We start from the raw sequence: 17,060 nt of genomic DNA on the forward strand, positions 1-17,060 counted from the left end.
TGAGTTTTTCTACAAAATTTGGACAAGTTCAAAATTTTCTGACCAGCTCTACTTGTAACAACATGGAAAAAACCTTTCTGGACAAAAACCTCTTGTGCTTGGTCTTAGCCTATTGGCAATTTTTAAAAAATTGCAAGATTTTAGCCATTTTTGACAAATCAGAGCGTTGAAAAACCTGTAAAGAAGCTGTTGTTCAGAAGGTATCAAATACGCTTCTCCTTCACCGTCAGTCTTACCTCTTTGTCCTGGAATTATGGAGTCATGCCTTTAGTCTTCTGCTTCATTCTTTTTCCAGCTGACCCCCAAAGCAAAGGGAAGAAACCAACGAGAAAGATGATTGAAGAAAGGAAGAAGACAAGAATCCAAGAAATATCAGTGAGTCAGTTTCAGGCAGAAGCTCCCAAGTTGCAGAGTCAAAATGAGATTTCCTTTGGGGAAGGATCAGCTTCCAGGATTTGCTCCTCCCTTGTTCCCTGGATAGACACTGAATTCTTGAACCCTCCATCAGTGTTGCAGGTAGGTAGAGCCCACTTGGGGATAGCCGCTTGTATTGCTGCCATCTCAAGTGTGGAGGACTGACTTGGCTAGTTCTTTGCCCTTTCTTCTTTGTTGCTCACCTTTCTAGACTGAGAGGGGTAGAGCTTTTGGCTCAACAGATTTTTGAGAAATAGGGAAGGCATTTCTCTCCCCACCCACTTCGCTGTAGTTTGGAAAGCTCCCTGTTGAGGGGTTTGTATGTGCACCTCATGGTCTCCAGCCCCAACTGACAGTACTGCTTTGTGCTGTAGGCTCTCCTACTGCTCTTCCTCTCCCCTCTCTGCACAAAGGAGCTGAGATACTATGACTGTGGAAACCATGTAGGCAGACCCAGACACTTTTTTTTCTCTCAGCCAGGAAAATCTGATTTACTAGTTTTTGCATTGCTGGATTTGGCAAGTCCCCATATGCTTTGATTTGTCTGTGTGACTACAGTGGAGCAGGGTGCGAGGGCAAGAACTCACTGGTCCAAGGGGATGTTGCTGACCCCTCCCTGCAGCTGTGCCAATGGCCCAGAGAATGATTTTAGTGGGGAGATTTTTTGAGTAGGAGCTTAACTGTAAGCTCTCCCTCCTCACTTCACATGACATGCAGCAGCTCCCTCTCCCTCAGACTGCCTACTGTCAGACCTCCCCGTCTCCACCTGTGTCATAACTGAGGCAGACAGGCTGTTCTGGGTGTCCCCTGGTTGTAACCACAGAGATCAGCCCTGCATTGAGCAGTGGGATTCTAAGAGGGCTTTTGCAGCCTCAAAGGTCCAGGCCTCTTTTCCCCCGTTCTTCTTTCATACCAAGACAATTCAGCTAGAATTATGTTGCACTCAATACTAACCAGGTGGCTCCAGTGGCTCGGCTCTTCTCTCCCTCCTCACTCCCCAAAAATTGCTGCATGAACTTTCAGCTCTTACAGTGCCATGAGCCCTCAGTGGAAAGACCTTGAGGAGGGCCTTCTAAGATTCCAGATAATGAAGCACTATTCTTGAATCTTGACCTTTCACAAGTAAGATTCCCTGACACAAATCAGGTTTTGGAAGAGGAGGGTTTTTTTGTTTTGTTTTTGTTTTCCAGAACATGCAGGATCCTTAGAGCCAGAATATTGGCTGTCTTCGGGGTGGAAGCCCAGATAGATTTCAGCTCCTAGGAAATAAATGTTCATTCAGGAGACACTCTGGTCTCCTGTAGTTCTTCACTGAAGTGTTATGCAGAATGTTTGTTTGATCTGGCCCCTCTTACCTTGCTGCCCCATGGTTCAAGTAAATACATTGATAAAGCTTGCAAGTCTACTGTGAGCAGATCTTCAAATCTCAAATTAAGTGACGTTGGGCCTCCTCATCCTCTGCATAGGAGACCTCAGAGGAATCTGAAACCTGCTTCTCTCGTGCTCCAGACACCGCTGCTCTTATAAGACCAACCCCCCTTCTTGCACTTCTGGTTCAATTTCTGTAACTATAAAGTATATCTGTAAAGAGAACTTATGAAAAATAATGGATTTATTTAATCAGTTTCTTCTTCCCTGGGTTTTTAGGAAAGAATTGAGCCCAAACTGTCAAAATACCAAGATGTACAGTATTACATGTTTGAAATTTCTACAAATTGAAGCAAATTGTTTACTTACATTTAAGTGTTTTGGATGGCTCAGGAGAGATGTGGAGATATAATTCAGTGTGGCTTTTAAGGTTTTTTGGGGGAAAGCCTATTCTGTACATCAGTATGTAGCAGTTCTTTATAAGATAATTTCTGTATCCAAATTCAGTTCAGTGTGGTGCTAGATCAGCTGAGAAATAAGTAATATGTCTGGCATTACTTGAAGCATATTACTGAACGTCATAAGCAAACTTTCCAGTTTAGGAAATGGGCGCTGAAGAACAAGGTTTATTTCTTCAGATTTCAAAAAAACCCCTTAAAATAGTTTTGGAAGTTCCTGTAGGGGATTAACATTACTCTTTACCAATAGCGGAAGAGCATCCTGTTTTTTTCTCTACGATCTACTTCTGGCAGTTGGAATAAACTGATCAGATGCTTGTGCCTCCTTCCACCTAGTTTCTTAAATCCGTTCACCATGAAATGTTTTTGACTAATGCCTAGATCTTTCATTAAATTAACCAGCATACCTAAATTGCCTAACAGTCTTAACACAGCCCCCAGGCTACAACTTCACGGCAGTTGTGATTTCTTATCATGCTGGAATACATTTCAGTTGAAGTATATTGTCTAAAACTAATTATTTAGATAGTGTTGCTTAAATACATACTTACGTAGTGAGCCATTCACATTGGATTTACTTAAATTGGGCCCTTTCAAATTAAAAAATCATTCATGTGGCTTTTCCTTTGCCAAGAATAGCTATCAAACTGCTTATTGCTTACATCCTGATTTCTGCTGTAGTCATATAATCTGTAAAATATACAATTTATAATTTTATGTTTTTTAGAAAATTGATAAAATGTTTGTTGGACTGCAGTAACTGATTTAAAATGAACTGATTTACTGATTTCTTTAATCCACAAACACAATTGTGTGGTGATGCCATACAAAGTTCAGTGTGGTAAATCAAAAGTGAAGATGTATTTAACTTTTTAAAGAAAGCTGTCTGTCTTTGAAGTCAGTATCTCACTTATGCATATTGAATAACTTTCAGAGTAACAGCCATGTTAGTCTGTATTCGCAAAAAGAAAAGGACTTGTGGCACCTTAGAGACTAACAAATTTATCTGAGCATAAGATTTCGTGAGCTACAGCTCACTTCATTGGATGCAACGTTTATTTTGACTTTTTTTTTTTTTTGCCTGCAGAGACTTAAAATCCAATTGTAGAGCTTCAGGACTAAACATCTTTAAATCCAAGAAAAAAAAGGCAAAATATGTGATCTTAAAACACTGCTGGTATAAGTGCTGTCCTGGATGAGGACCTAAGTATCTGACTAAGTCCCATTGATTTTAAAGATAAGCACATGCTTAAGTACCCTTCCTGAATAGGCATCCTCCTCTGAATTGAAGTATTAAATAAACTTTATTTGGTGAAGGATAATCTAAATTACTCTGCACACCTAGTGAGAATTGTTTTAATGATAAAGTCTCTAAAGACGACATGTCAAGTTTTAAAAAATATTTTTAAGCTTTAAAAAAATTAGTTGACTTTGTTGCAACCCCTTGAAAACTTAAAACTGTCCATATCAAATTTATTTCCATTCATGAAAGTAAATTTTTTTGTTAACACTTTTAAAAAATAGTTTTTTGTTGGTATTTTGATACTTCTGCTCTGCACCAGCATTGTGTAATGTAATCTTTGGTGCTCTGTAACCTGCAGCTTGACTGCTGGTGTTTTATAGAAAGGTGTCTTTTGATTATGTATTATCAAATATTAATAAAGGTATTAAAACAATCTGTTTTCTTATGTTTATATTATATTTCAGATTTCTACACATGTTCAGAGCAGGTGTTCACTCTGTCTACTTTATCCTGACTCCAAAATGCCAGGACTGTAAGAAGAAATTCTATCCTATGATACTAGTGTCTTATTGCCCAAGCCCTAGCAGAATGTCTTGGGACTTGACTCACCTCTGTGTGCCTGATTTCTGGTCAACTTCCTTAAGTCTTAGAACCACCTTATCCCAATTATTTCTCCTTGATGTGATCTTGCCTTCTTCATAGGTGCCTGCTTCTAGCAATTTGTGACCCTGACTTCTTTGGCTAGTTCAGACTTCCCTCTCTCAACCCATCAAGAAAATCCTCACTGTTGGCACACCCCCCTCACCCCCCCGTGCAAGTTATAACCCAGTCCCTCAAGCTGTCCTAGTACACCATCAAGTCCTGATCTATTCCGCCATACCTTCTATCCATCCTCTTCAGTCTGTATCCTGACTCTGGATACAATGTCTTGGGAGTGATGTGAAGTCTCTTTTCCAAAATCCTGCCAACATTGCTGCCCCAAATGTAGCTGATCCTCTTCAATGGCATTGAGAAACACATTATCAGTGCTTACTCCAGATCTCTTGAAAGGGTCTGTTGGAGATCTCTCCCTTCCTTACAATGTGTAAGGAAGAGAAGTAACTGCTTAGGGGGGAAAGCCCTTCTGGGGTTCCATGTTCTTTCTTATCACTTATGCCACCTCAGATTTGCTCCGTTTACAGTGAAATAGATGTTGCTTTTTTGTCTTCCATACAAATTTACTCTGACTTCTGAAAGTCAAGTTGGGCTCTTTCCTTTTTGTGCTTTCTCGCAAGTAATATGTTGAAGGCCAAATAATACCATCTATTACATCTCTGCAATTCTACTGACAACCAATGGGTTGCCCACATGTAACTGATAGAGGGCATAATTCTTAGGAAAGTAGGTTGGCACAGGTGGCACACAGAGCATACTTTGGCCTGCAGAACTTCTGTCACTGGTGAGGTGTGAGAAAGAGCCCAGCCTGACTTTGAGCCCAGTGTGAAGTTGAAGGGCTGTAGTTTTGGAAAAATTGCGAAAAATGTGGAAAAATTATTGTGAGCTGAGTAAATTTGGTATGGAATTGGTGATGCACACGAACGTGAAGCCACATAATGGCTTTTCGTGCAAATGGACTATGAAGAACTGGGAGTGGTTGTGTGGTCAACCACACTTTGAAGGGAAGCTGCATGAGTGTTCCCTTCAAAGGTGTGATATATTTGCATATGTGGAATGGTTCTGAAATCTTTAGTTTTGGCTACCTAGGAGAATGGATTTTTTAAAATAATTAACCAAAAAGAAAAGAGAACATTTTAAACTATGGCTTTTAAACTTTGGACTTGAAGGTAGAGGCAGTGACCCTTTAACTTTTTCATGGTTATTTACCCCCCTCATTTTAGAATCTGGGGGAAAAAATACTTCTATGCTAAATTGTCTGTTTCATATTGTACTTTCCTTCTATTGCTCCCCTTCTTTCTATTGTAGTAGAAGCCAACATTGCTATCTCTTGTTTGTCTGTGCACCAAGCAAATGGATGTCAAGACCGTGTGGACAGTTCTGGGAATAGTGTGAGTAAGGTGCTTGTTGCAAAGCAATAAGACAAGCTCTTATTATGGTATCTCACAAATGATACCTTTCTTGGGGGGGAAGTTAATGGAAAGTTAATGGATATTTAGAATCCAGAGGACATGCCCCACCAGACTATACAAATGGTTAAGGTAGGTTACGTTTTAGTGTGAATTCCTTGTGTAACTTTAACTTTGTCAGCAACTGATCACTTTCCCTCCCAGCCCAGGGCAGGGAAGAAACCTCATACCTGTGTATGGAACTAATGTGAAGAATATTTGAACAACTGGAGTTAAAACATATGGTTAAACAGATGTGCTGCTGATCTGGTCATCTCTTATTTTAGAACCCAGAACATTATTTGAAAGGTTAAAAAAATGCAACTTGATGCACTTCAGACCACAAGGCAGTGTAGGTTTTAAATGAGGACACCATCTGTGTAGATCCTGAAATTCTAAACAAGATTACCATGTTCATTCAAAGTGGTTATCCGCTAATAAAAAGTAGTATCCAGAGCATTCTTTCCAGAGACAGAGTTTAGGTAAATTATTCTTCTGTATTGTTGGAATCAGGTATAAGAAAATGTAAGCGAATGTTCCTTGTTAACTGTGGTATCTGCTTTGGTCAGCTTTTGCATTTAACAGTTGAAAATTAGATATTTTGTCAAAATAAATGTTATGCTGTCATAGTTACCAAATTTAGATTTCGACTTAAATTTAATGTCTTTGATGAAACGTTATTTGAAGGGCTCTTCTGCTTACTGTGATTTTTTTTTCGTACCTTATCTTGATAAACTGAAATATATAATGTGTGTATTCATTAAATAGCTGATTCTTGATGTGGTTGCTGCACAGTGGCAGGGAGCATAATTCAAGAGCATAGTTTAAATGGCTTTTTTTGAAAAGCCCGGTACTTTCCGCATTGAATCATAAAAGGATCTGGAAAAAATTGGTTCATTCCCCACCCACTCTAGGATGGTTCTTTACAATACTTATTATTGATGAACCCATTTGCTAGAATTGTGCCAGAAATGGGAGGGGGAGAAATAGGATGCAAGGATTAGTGTCTGGAAATCTTAGCTCTTTGTACTAAGGGCTTATACTATTCCTACGTTTACAGTGATTTTCTAATAGATATGTGCAACATACACTAATGAAGGGGATAATATGGAAATAAAGATAAGTTGGGAACGAAATAAATGGTAAGTAAACATTATGAACATCAGAAAATAAACGTGTAGTTATGTTTTGGCGTTCCCATGGCTGTAGATTCAGGAAAGCATACCTATCCAGGAAAGCACTTCAATGGAGTTTAAGTACTTAGTCATGTCCTAGTACATGCTTAGGAACTTTCCTGAACAGGGATGATCTTAAGAATGTACCTAAGTGTTTTCCTGAGTTGTGTCTGCACTATCTACTAGAGAAGAGTAACAGGACACAATCTGGAGGCATACTGAATTTTGGGTATCTGTGTTACAAAGTATGATTGTGATGGTTCCTGGGAGTGCTCAGGGTTGTGAGGCATCTCGCTACCACCGGCCTTTATGGGAGGAAACTTTCAGTGCCTGCCAGGGGTTAGCTCCTTGACTCCACCAGCCATGGGCAACACAAGCACTCCCCTCTTGGCCTGTGCAGGTTTTGCTGTCCCTCTGCAGGTAAGGAATAGGAGCACTCCATCCCCTGAGCCCTCCAAGCATCTCTCTGGAGTGTCCACCCCGTGTTCCACTGGACACTCACGGAATTTAGAGATCTGCTGCTCCCAAAGCAGTAGTACACAGCTTACCAGTTTCATCACTGCTCCACTTAGGTTTGTTTATAGTAGGGCAGTCAATTAATTGCAGTTAATGCATGTGATTAACAGAAAACAAACTAGATTTAAAAAAAGTCATGGTTAATCGGAGTCTTAATGACACTATTAAAAATAATAGAATACCACTTTAAATTTATTATATTTTTGGGTCATTTTTCTACATTTTTGAATATATTGTTTTCAACTACAACACTGAATACAAAGTGCACAGTGCTCACTTATATTTTTGATTGCAAATATTTGCACTGTAACGACAAAAGAAATAATATTTTTCAATTCACCTCATACAAGTACTGTAGTGCAGTCTTTTTATTGTGAAAGTGCAATTTACAAACGTAGTTTTTTTTACATAACTGCACTCAAAAACGAAACAATGTAAAACTTCAGAATCTACAAATCCACTCAGTCCTACTTCTTGGTCAGCAAATCACTAAGACAAACTAGTTCATTTACATTTACGTGAGAGAATGCTGCCCACTTCCTACTTACAATGTCACCTGAAAGTGAGCACAGGCATTCGCATGGCACTGTTGTAGTTGCAAGGTATTTACGTGCCAGATATACTAAACATTCAGATGCCCCTTCATGCTTCGACTTGTGGGCATAATTTTCAGCATAGATACATGACTCTTTAAATGTTAACTGCACAGACATCTCACAATGGTTAGGATGACCAGTGTTTTATGGCTGTTGGTAGAGACCTCTCATGCTACACTTTGGCACATTATTATGTAACATTGGACCCAAGGGATCCCTATGCACCATATATAAACCTCAATGCACCTCCTCTGTGCCCTCTGCCAGTTGGCATCAAGAGGTCCCAGGGTCACAATGAAGAGACAAAATCTAGATTTAAATGTAAATGTGTAAACTGAGTGGAGCCAAGATCAGAGATGTGTACAAATGGAATGTTCAGTAACCTCAAGATAATGGGGAAAGAGGGACTTGCTTGAGTTCCGGAGAAGTACAGGAACTAAAACTGAGACCCCATCAGATTATACAGAAACCCACAATTAATCTAATTTTAGTCTTGGCAGAAAAATGAGTTAATGTTTTATATGTGTGGCATGTTAATGGTTGTAAAAATAAGCCACTAACAAAGGTTTAAAATCAAGTAACTCAACTTTTTTCAGTTATTATTATATCAAAATGGGGTTTAAATACTACAAACTCTTTAAAAATGTAAATTGGGTATTAAAAAACCAAAATCCCTATGACTTGAACATAGTGTTTTGATATGAAAAAGTTGAATTAAAACAGAAAAAAATTGCATCGTTTATTAAATAAATTGCTCATTGTGGTGAGACACCAGAAATTGAATGTTACTAATTTATACAACTTAAATTCGTACATTTAATTTGTGATTTTTAAAATAAGTTGTCTTTCTAAATTAGGTAGTTGTGAAAATATGGTTTTGTAGCAGAAAGGAATAATGGTACAAGATTCACTTGTATATAAATAAAGGACAGATAATTCCATGTGTCAAGTTGTTTTTTGAATTTTGTTAATAAAAATTGCTTATTTACATGCTGTTGAGACTAGATTATCTTATGAAGTTAGTTAAGGCCTACTGCAGCATTGGGAAGACCTTGCTATTTTTATTGTGGATTGTTAACTTTGTTTTTCATGAACCATCCCTCCCCAAAAGTAGGTAGCTAGGATTCCAAAAAGTTTTTTACCTTTCTCAGGATAGTATGGACTACTGTATTGTAGATTTTTGGCAAATACAGCAATGTGTATAATTTTGTGTAAGGTTAATCTTAATCAAATACCTGCAAAACACCCGTGACTCTGGTTTGTCCACTGCTGTGTTATTTAGGTCACTGCAATATTTTCTTTGGTCACATAATATGTTGACCAGAATTTTCATATATTGTAATCCTTTTAGGTGGTTATGTACTGGCAGTGATGAGATCTTTTGCCAGGATATATCTCATTTCCACCTGTATAAATCCCAAGATTTTTATTTTTAATTATTTCTATTAAATTTTGTGCAGAATGAGTTCATCCTTGCTTACGCTCACTCTGAAGACTGTTCACTAACATGATGATTAAAAATCAGATGAGGTTAGATCAGATTTTTATATTTAAATTGCATTTTTTAAATACAGGTTTCTTTTTTGAAAATATACCTATAATACAATTGATAACCTATATTAAGAACTAAACTCTAATCTATTAAAATAATTTAAATACAGAAACTATTTAGCTGTACGTGTTTGTTGCAAAGTTTTAAAGAAAATGAAACCACTGAACTGGTGGAAGTCACTGGCTAAGCATTTGGAACAAGTTTGTTTGAAGTGCTAACCCAGCTTTTGATAGCAGTAGCCTCTTTTGCAGGCGCAGAGAATATTTTCCTTATTTCAGTTTGTTCAACTAGTTCAGTTCAATGAGTAGTTCATTCAAAATTAAGAAAAAAAATTGGGAAATGTAAAAAGCTGGAAAGCTTGTTTTCTTCTTCCATGAATAAGAACAGAATGAGATCTACTATTTCTAAAATCTAAAAGGAGACGGTAATCAGGAACAATCAGTATTCACTGACCATAGATATTTCCTTTGTATAATCAATTATAAATGAAAAAAATATTAACATTTTTATTGAACATTTTTTCTTATGTAGCGTTAATATTTGGAAAAAAATTGAAAATACTGTTTTTGTGCATTTTTAATTGTTTGAATTTCCATCCAAATAAAGATGCAAATTGCAAGTAAAAAAAAAATTCTCTAGTAAATAAGTGCATCATTCCTCTTCATTCTAACAACAAAAGGTAAAAATTAAGAATCTGAATAAGTATAAGTTAAGCTTTATAATTGCTTAAACAAAAGTATAGAGTGATAGTGCATCATCCTGGCTAGCAAGAAGAAGCGCCGAACTTAGTGTAAAGGCTATAATTAGTTGGAAATCAACATGTTTTAATTGTTACCATCCCATGAGATTCTACCTTTCTTTAGGAAAAGAACTAAAGTACAAATACAAAACATGATTTAACTCAAGGCTGCCTGCTTGCTAATTTAAATTGTGATTTTAAAATTGGTGATTTAAGTCACTGATTGAAATCAGTTTACCCTGTTCACTACCATCATTCTTATAGCAATACACTAGTCATGCCACTTAAAGTACCTACCGAAACATCTCTTTAATTAGCTGAAGAGTAATTTAAGAAGCACTTCTGCAACTTTTACCCTAGTGCTAAACAAACTAACTACACAGTTTTCAGAGTAGCAGCCATGTTAGTCTGTATTCACAAAAAGAAAAGGCGTACTTGTGGCACCTTAGAGACTAACACATTTATTTGAGCATAAGCTTTCGTGAGCTACAGCTTACTTCATCGGATGCATTGTGTGGAAAATACAGTGGGGAGATTTATATACATAGAGAACATGAAACAATGGGTGTTACCATACACACTGTAAGGAGAGTGATCACTTAAGGTGAGCTATTACCAGCAGGAGAGCGGGGCGGGAGGGGGAGACACCTTTTGTAGTGATAATCAAGGTGGGCCATTTCCAGCAGTTGACAAGAACGTGTGAGGAACAGTGGGGGGGGGGGAAGAATAAACATGGGGGAAATAGTTTTACTTTGTGTAATGACAAACATCCACTCCCAGTCTCTATTCAAGGCTAAGTTAATTGTATCCAGTTTGCAAATTCATTCCAATTCAGCAGTCTCTCCTTGGAGTCTGTTTCTGAAGTTTTTTTGTTGAAGAATTATCACTTTTACGTCTGTAATCGAGTGACCAAAGAGAGTGAAGTGTTCTCAGACTGGTTTTTGAATGTTATAATTCTTGACTTCTGATTTGTGTCCATTTATTCCCTAGATAGGTGTCCAGTTTGGCCAATGTACATGGCAGAGGGGCATTGCTGGCACATGCTGGCATATATCACATTGGTAGATGTGCAGGTGAACGAACCTCTGATAGTGTGGCTGATGTGATTAGGCCCTATGATGGTGTCCCCTGAATAGATATGTGGACACAGTTGGCAACGGGCTTTGTTGCAAGGATAGGTTCCTGGATTAGTGGTTCTGTTGTGTGGTGTGTGGTTGCTGGTGAGTATTTGCTTCAGGTTGGGGGGCTGTCTGTAAGCAAGGACTGGCCTGTCTCCCAAGATCTGTGAGAGTGATGGCTCGTCCTTCAGGATAGGTTGTAGATCCTTGATGGTGCGTTGGAGAGGTTTTAGTTGGGGGCTGAAGGTGATGGCTAGTGGTGTTCTGTTATTTTCTTTGTTGGGCCTGTTCTGCAGTAGGTGACTTCTGGGTACTCTTCTGGCTCTGTCCATCTGTTTCTTTACTTCTGCAGGTGGTTATTTAGTTGTAAGAATGCTTGATAGAGATCTTGTAGGTGTTGGTCTCTGTCTGAGGGGTTGGAGCGAATGCGGTTGTATCGTAGAGCTTGTCTGTAGACAATGGATCGTGTGGTGTGGTCTGGATGAAAGCTGGAGGCATGTAGGTAGGGATATCGGTCAGTAGGTTTCCAGTATAGGGTGGTGTTTATGTGACCATCTCTTATTAGCACCGTAGTGTCCAGGAAGTGGATCTCTTGTGTGAACTGGTCCAGGCTGAGGTTGATGTTGGGATGGAAATTGTTGAAATCATGGTGGAATTCCTCAAGGGCTTCTTTTCTGGACCCATGGACATATGCATCTATACCCATGTTTGGGTATGTATCTATACAAAGCAAAAATATATAAATGAAGCAAACATTTGAAATCCAAGCCACAAATATCTACAGGTGGGATTATGATACTCCTGCTTATGCTGGGTAGCATGTTACTTAGTGAACAGTCTAATTGTTTTTGTGGTCATGATGTGATCCAGAGATCTCTGAAACCTGTCTCCTGAAAATTGTGATATGGGATGGACTGTACAAAACCATCTCAACACAAGCCTTCTGCTGGAACAACCTTCTTGCTGATTTGTTAAGGACCCTCCTGTGCTCTAGATATGTCTAAATATAAGAGAACCAAAAGGTCTACAAAGCTCCTATTCCTCCCCTCAAATTAATTCCTGGATGGTAAGCATGTCTTTCCCTTCCGAAGTCCCCTTGAAATCTCCCAAGTTAGATGACTCAGGAAAATTCACTTGTTCCAATACGATCAGTGACTTAATTAGTGTAGTATACTTTGCCCTGGCCTTCAAGAATTCATGGTCCCAGGCTGTTTACAATAAAATACAAGAAGGGTAAATTACCTTCCTCATCGAGATGCAGTTCACTATTTTCACTATGAATGGGTCTGTGCGTGCAAAGTGCAAAACTATCCTGAACTTGAAGATTGGCTCAGAATGGACAGCCCTTTTATTTTTGTGTGTGGTGGGTGTTTTTTTTTTTTTTTTTTTTTGTATGGTGCCTAGCACAGTGGGGACCTTAATATCTGATTGTAATGCAGTAGCAGCTATGGCCCAAAAGTTATAAATAACAACCAGGTTTATGAAGTATAACAAGGCAAAGTATTTTCATTGCCCTCCTCCCCCATTGACTTGTCATTCCTAGCTCTCAATCAGAGATGGAATATGTTCCTCCAAATCATGCCAGAACCTGATATAGGGTCAGTCACACAAAGAATTTATGTTTAAAAGCAAAACCAAAACAACAACAACAACAACAAAAGTAACTCTGCTTCTTTACCTATTTGAAAAAAAGACCTCCAAGGAGGTAAACAGAGGTTTAAGTACCACCAACCAGATAGGGAAACAAATTTATAGTTTTATATTAAAAAATAAACCTCAGCCCCCCACTTATCAGAAATCTAGGGCTATCACAACAGAACAAATTCTGGGAAGTTATAATAAAAGGATCACTTAAGTCAGTATTTTTTTTGTTTGTTTTGCTACTGGTGAAGATATTTTTTTAACTTCTAATAAGCTCTTTCCCTCTTGTAGCATGGTTTCTATTCTCCATCTCTGTCTTTGCATGTTGCCCTTGTTTCTTGTGCTTTGTTTACAGCTTGTGGGTTTATGAATGCAACAGTGAGATTTTAGTTAACTATCCAATGTCTACTAAGTATGTTTTACCATGTACAATGTTAATGACCGCTTCAGCTTTGAAGTATAAGTGTACTAGACTATCAGTGAATGAAAAATGTAATCTTAAGAGGAGGAGTTATGCTTGAAATTTTAGCATTACATTGTAGCTTGACTTTATACTTTAAAGACTTTAGAGATCCACCCAAGACAGTGTTTTAACAAGTGAGGGCATGCAAATGTGGATATAGTGGTATTATGTGGATACTTTAATAGCACTTAAATATTGGTGGTTCTGTTTTAGTTTTCACATCATGATTCTGTTCTTAAGAAGATAGGTGCGTGAAATATGTGCATTTGTTGAGGGGGAATGTTTGTGCGAGAGGTAGTAAATTTAAGGTATGATAGACTCCTGGGAAGTGCCTATTTTTTTAGTAGTAGATGATTTTTTATATTTAAAATAAAGAAAATAAAAATACATTATGGTCTGAGTTTTGTAGACCATGAAGTACTGGTCCATAATAACCATTACTTCCTGCCCATGTCTGGCCAACCTTTTCCGCATAAAACCTGAACAACCTCCAGCATAGGCATGTAGGTGAAGCTGATCTTTTCACACCACAGTTGTCTTGGATCACCCCAAACATTCTTAAGTGTCCATGATAGCCACATCACTTGAAGTGTATTGCTGGAAACTGAGCCACTGATCCTGAAAACTCTTTTATGCGTATATGTAACTTTCCTCGTGTGACTAGTCTTGATAAAGTCTGTGAATGGGGTTACGCACTTGAAGTGTTTGCAGGTTTAGGGTATGAGGGTGGGCTTTTTTAAAAACAAAAAATTTAAGTTAAAGGACATTTAATGCAAGGGGATATTGTTTTCTACAACTTTGAAAATTTTGTTCTGTCTGGAGGTATTCAGAATGTGTGGTGTAAATTGTTTTGCTATAAAGTTGTCTTTCAGTAACTTCTAAAATTTAAACTACTATACCTGGCAGAACCATGCTGGAGCCTCCTTTTTTTTATAGGTGTCATTTGAAAGATGTCATTTACAAGGCTTAGCCACCAGCCAGAGGTCAAATATCAGAACTCTAACAACCTTGCTGCTGGCTGCATTTCCATCAAAACTGTCTGATTATTAAACTGCATTAGTGCTTTAAAATCACTGTTCCCAACCTTTCAAAACATTTTGTAGTACTTAACCAGTCTTTAATGTTCCAGCACTGTTTAATCTTTTTTTATCTTGCCACTGCAAGGAGCCATGACCTATTAGAACTGCTGTTAGAGGGAAAAGATGGCAAAAAGCTTCTTCCTGTTTTTGTTTCCTTTGACTCCGCCTGGATGCCCTATCCCTGAAAGGGCAGTGAAGTTTAACTACAGTGCACAGGCTGACCAACTGGGCATCAAGTAACTTAACTTTTTTCCCATTTTTAATGCACTTGGACACCAATTTGGTGGTCGTTATTTGTAGAATGAGAAAGTTACAATGGCATTTTTGTAGTGTATTTAAGATGATATGCAGAGGCATTTGGATTACATAAACAATGTTTTTTTTAGACATTTTCACCTAATGATTGCTTTGCTTTTTTGCTTTCTATCTATTGTGAATATCTTTGCAAAATTGTCCCCCTCCAAAAAGTCTACCAAATCTACTTGCGTTGCCCATGGTTACCATGATGCTGCTGAAAAACCTATTTTACTCATTAGGTTTTTTTTAAAAAAATACGCCCTAGATGAGTGAGCAAATATAATTTTGCAAGTGTAGTTTAGAACAATTGTTTGTAATTACGAGGGGCCTTCACTTGTAGAAGTCTTAGTATTTGTGTGTATTACATAATCAAAGAGAGAGCATATGCCTTGGAAGCAGGGCTTTCTCAATAAAGAAGCTGAGTTGCCACTTCATGCTGTGTAATACCTCAGTCAGTGTTTGGGACTGCTGATTTTTGAAGTAAAGTATAGCTCAGCATGATTTAAAGGTGGCAGAATAGTCTTCTAAGAAACTGCGAAGGCGATCTTGCTACTATAACCCCCAATATAATTGTTCAGTTGCTGATAGTTTTTCTATATGGTCCGTGGACCCCGGGGGTCTACAAACTCTCAAGATTTTCAAAGGAGACTGCACCTCCATTTGAAATTTTTTAGGGGTCCTCAAATGAAACAAAGGTTGAAAACCACTGTTCTATGTCTCCAGTCTGTTTTGAACTGATTATTTAAGGGCCAGCAATGTGCTTGGTTTGTAAAAGACCAAAAAAAGTTGTTCTTTTTATTTAAGATGCTGCATGGAATTTCCTGAAATTTCCTGTTTACAAACATGAGATCACAACTGCCCGAAGGACTTCTTTGATTCTGTACCCAGTCAGCTGAATTATTTATAAAGCATCAGTTTAATATTTCTGTCTAGTTATGGGTGTATGTGCCTCTATTTGGTGATTCCTGAGAGTGTGCTGAAGGATTTCTGTAAAGTGGTCTCTCCGTTATCTAATGAAGAAATTCAGAAGTTTCGCAAACTTGTCATTGCTCTTGTGGGTCCCTGCCTTCTCATGCACAGGAATATATCAAACCTCTTGGTCTTGTGTGGCAGTCGGAGAAGGTATGTTATAGAAAAGCCTTCTAAGATTTCTTCTGGTTACCTCTCTGGCATTTGAGTTTTTGTGGACAAAAGGCTATGGTTATGATGGACTAATGGGTACCAGCTATGCTGTCCAGGCACTATTAAATACATGGGTATTATGACTTTAACTGTGCCTGGGCTTGTAAGATTAAATGAAATGGAAGAGTTTGGTAACTGTATCTTGTTATCCATAGAGACAATTTATTATATCTTGGTATTACGGTAGTGACAGAAGCCCCTGACAAGCTGGGTTCCCATTGTGCACTAATGTTTCCTGTCCCAAAGAGCTTACAGTCTTAGGCCCCAATACTGCAAAAGCTTTTGCGTATGTTTAACTTTGTGAGTAGTCCAAATATGCCCTTATGGACAATCAATAATAAATTGCTTCTATGGCAAATTGCAACAGGTGGGTGATGCATAGGAGAGGAAGGGAGGTTGGACTAATATGACATGAACAGGTTTTACATACACTTTACAAACACTAATGCGCGTGATGGAACAGATTCTCTCTGTTTCATAGCTTTGAATAAACTGAGGAGTGACAGACCATTCTTGCTCTTGAAATGACTAAGCAGTTTTGATGTGGAGAAAAACAAGTGACAGAATCAATAATAATGGCAATTGTAGTGTTCAGCCCAGAATGTTACTTAGCCTTCCAGGATGCTTAGTCCCACACACTGTTCCTTGTCACTCCCAAATCATGAGGACTCTTCTGGGGAACCTTCATCTTCAGTATTATGCCTTACCTTTAAGGCATGCATCAGCCTCAGGAGTTTATCAAAAACCACGGTAAAAACTCTTGCCAATTTGATTTGCCTTTGTATTTCAGCCTTGCAGATAACAAGGGGCCCCTGAACTTGAGTTTTTTTCACCTAAGCCGTTAATTTGGAAGGCTGAATGGGGGTATATTTATTCAGACAAATTTTGTAGAAAGCTGGTATGACTCCCTGCATTTGTTTACCAAACACGGTAACCTAAATAGCTGTTTTTCCTTACTGATGACTTCTTTTAGAGTGTTCCAGTGCCTTTTCAACTTTCATTGCTCCCCCCACCCTTTGGTGTGGAGGGGTGCTATTCAGGTTCCATCATTGCAGATTTATAGATTGAAGACCCAGAAAGAAGTTTATTACAGGCAGATGCACTTACGCTGTGTGTG

General features: G+C 38.3%; 1 protein-coding gene across 10 annotated transcripts in view; it reads left to right on the top strand.

Moving 5' to 3' along the window:
* Window positions 1–17,060, top strand: part of TSC22D1 (TSC22 domain family member 1) — a 134,775-nt gene that overhangs the window by 43,927 nt on the left and 73,788 nt on the right. The window contains exons 3-4 of one of the 10 annotated variants that reach the window (XR_013635882.1): window positions 296–516; window positions 3,328–3,916. The exons of 6 other annotated variants lie outside the window; for them this stretch is intronic. The gene's annotated coding sequence lies outside the window, so the exon portion shown is untranslated. Of the gene's footprint in view, window positions 1–295; window positions 517–3,327; window positions 3,917–5,445; window positions 7,084–17,060 lie in introns of those variants that run through there. 3 more of the 10 variants (XR_012159012.2, XM_073344783.2, XM_073344763.2) reach the window with 3 other exon arrangements.

Source organism: Lepidochelys kempii, chromosome 1 (genome assembly GCF_965140285.1).
Source record: "Lepidochelys kempii isolate rLepKem1 chromosome 1, rLepKem1.hap1, whole genome shotgun sequence".
NCBI classification, from domain to species: domain Eukaryota; kingdom Metazoa; phylum Chordata; order Testudines; family Cheloniidae; genus Lepidochelys; species Lepidochelys kempii.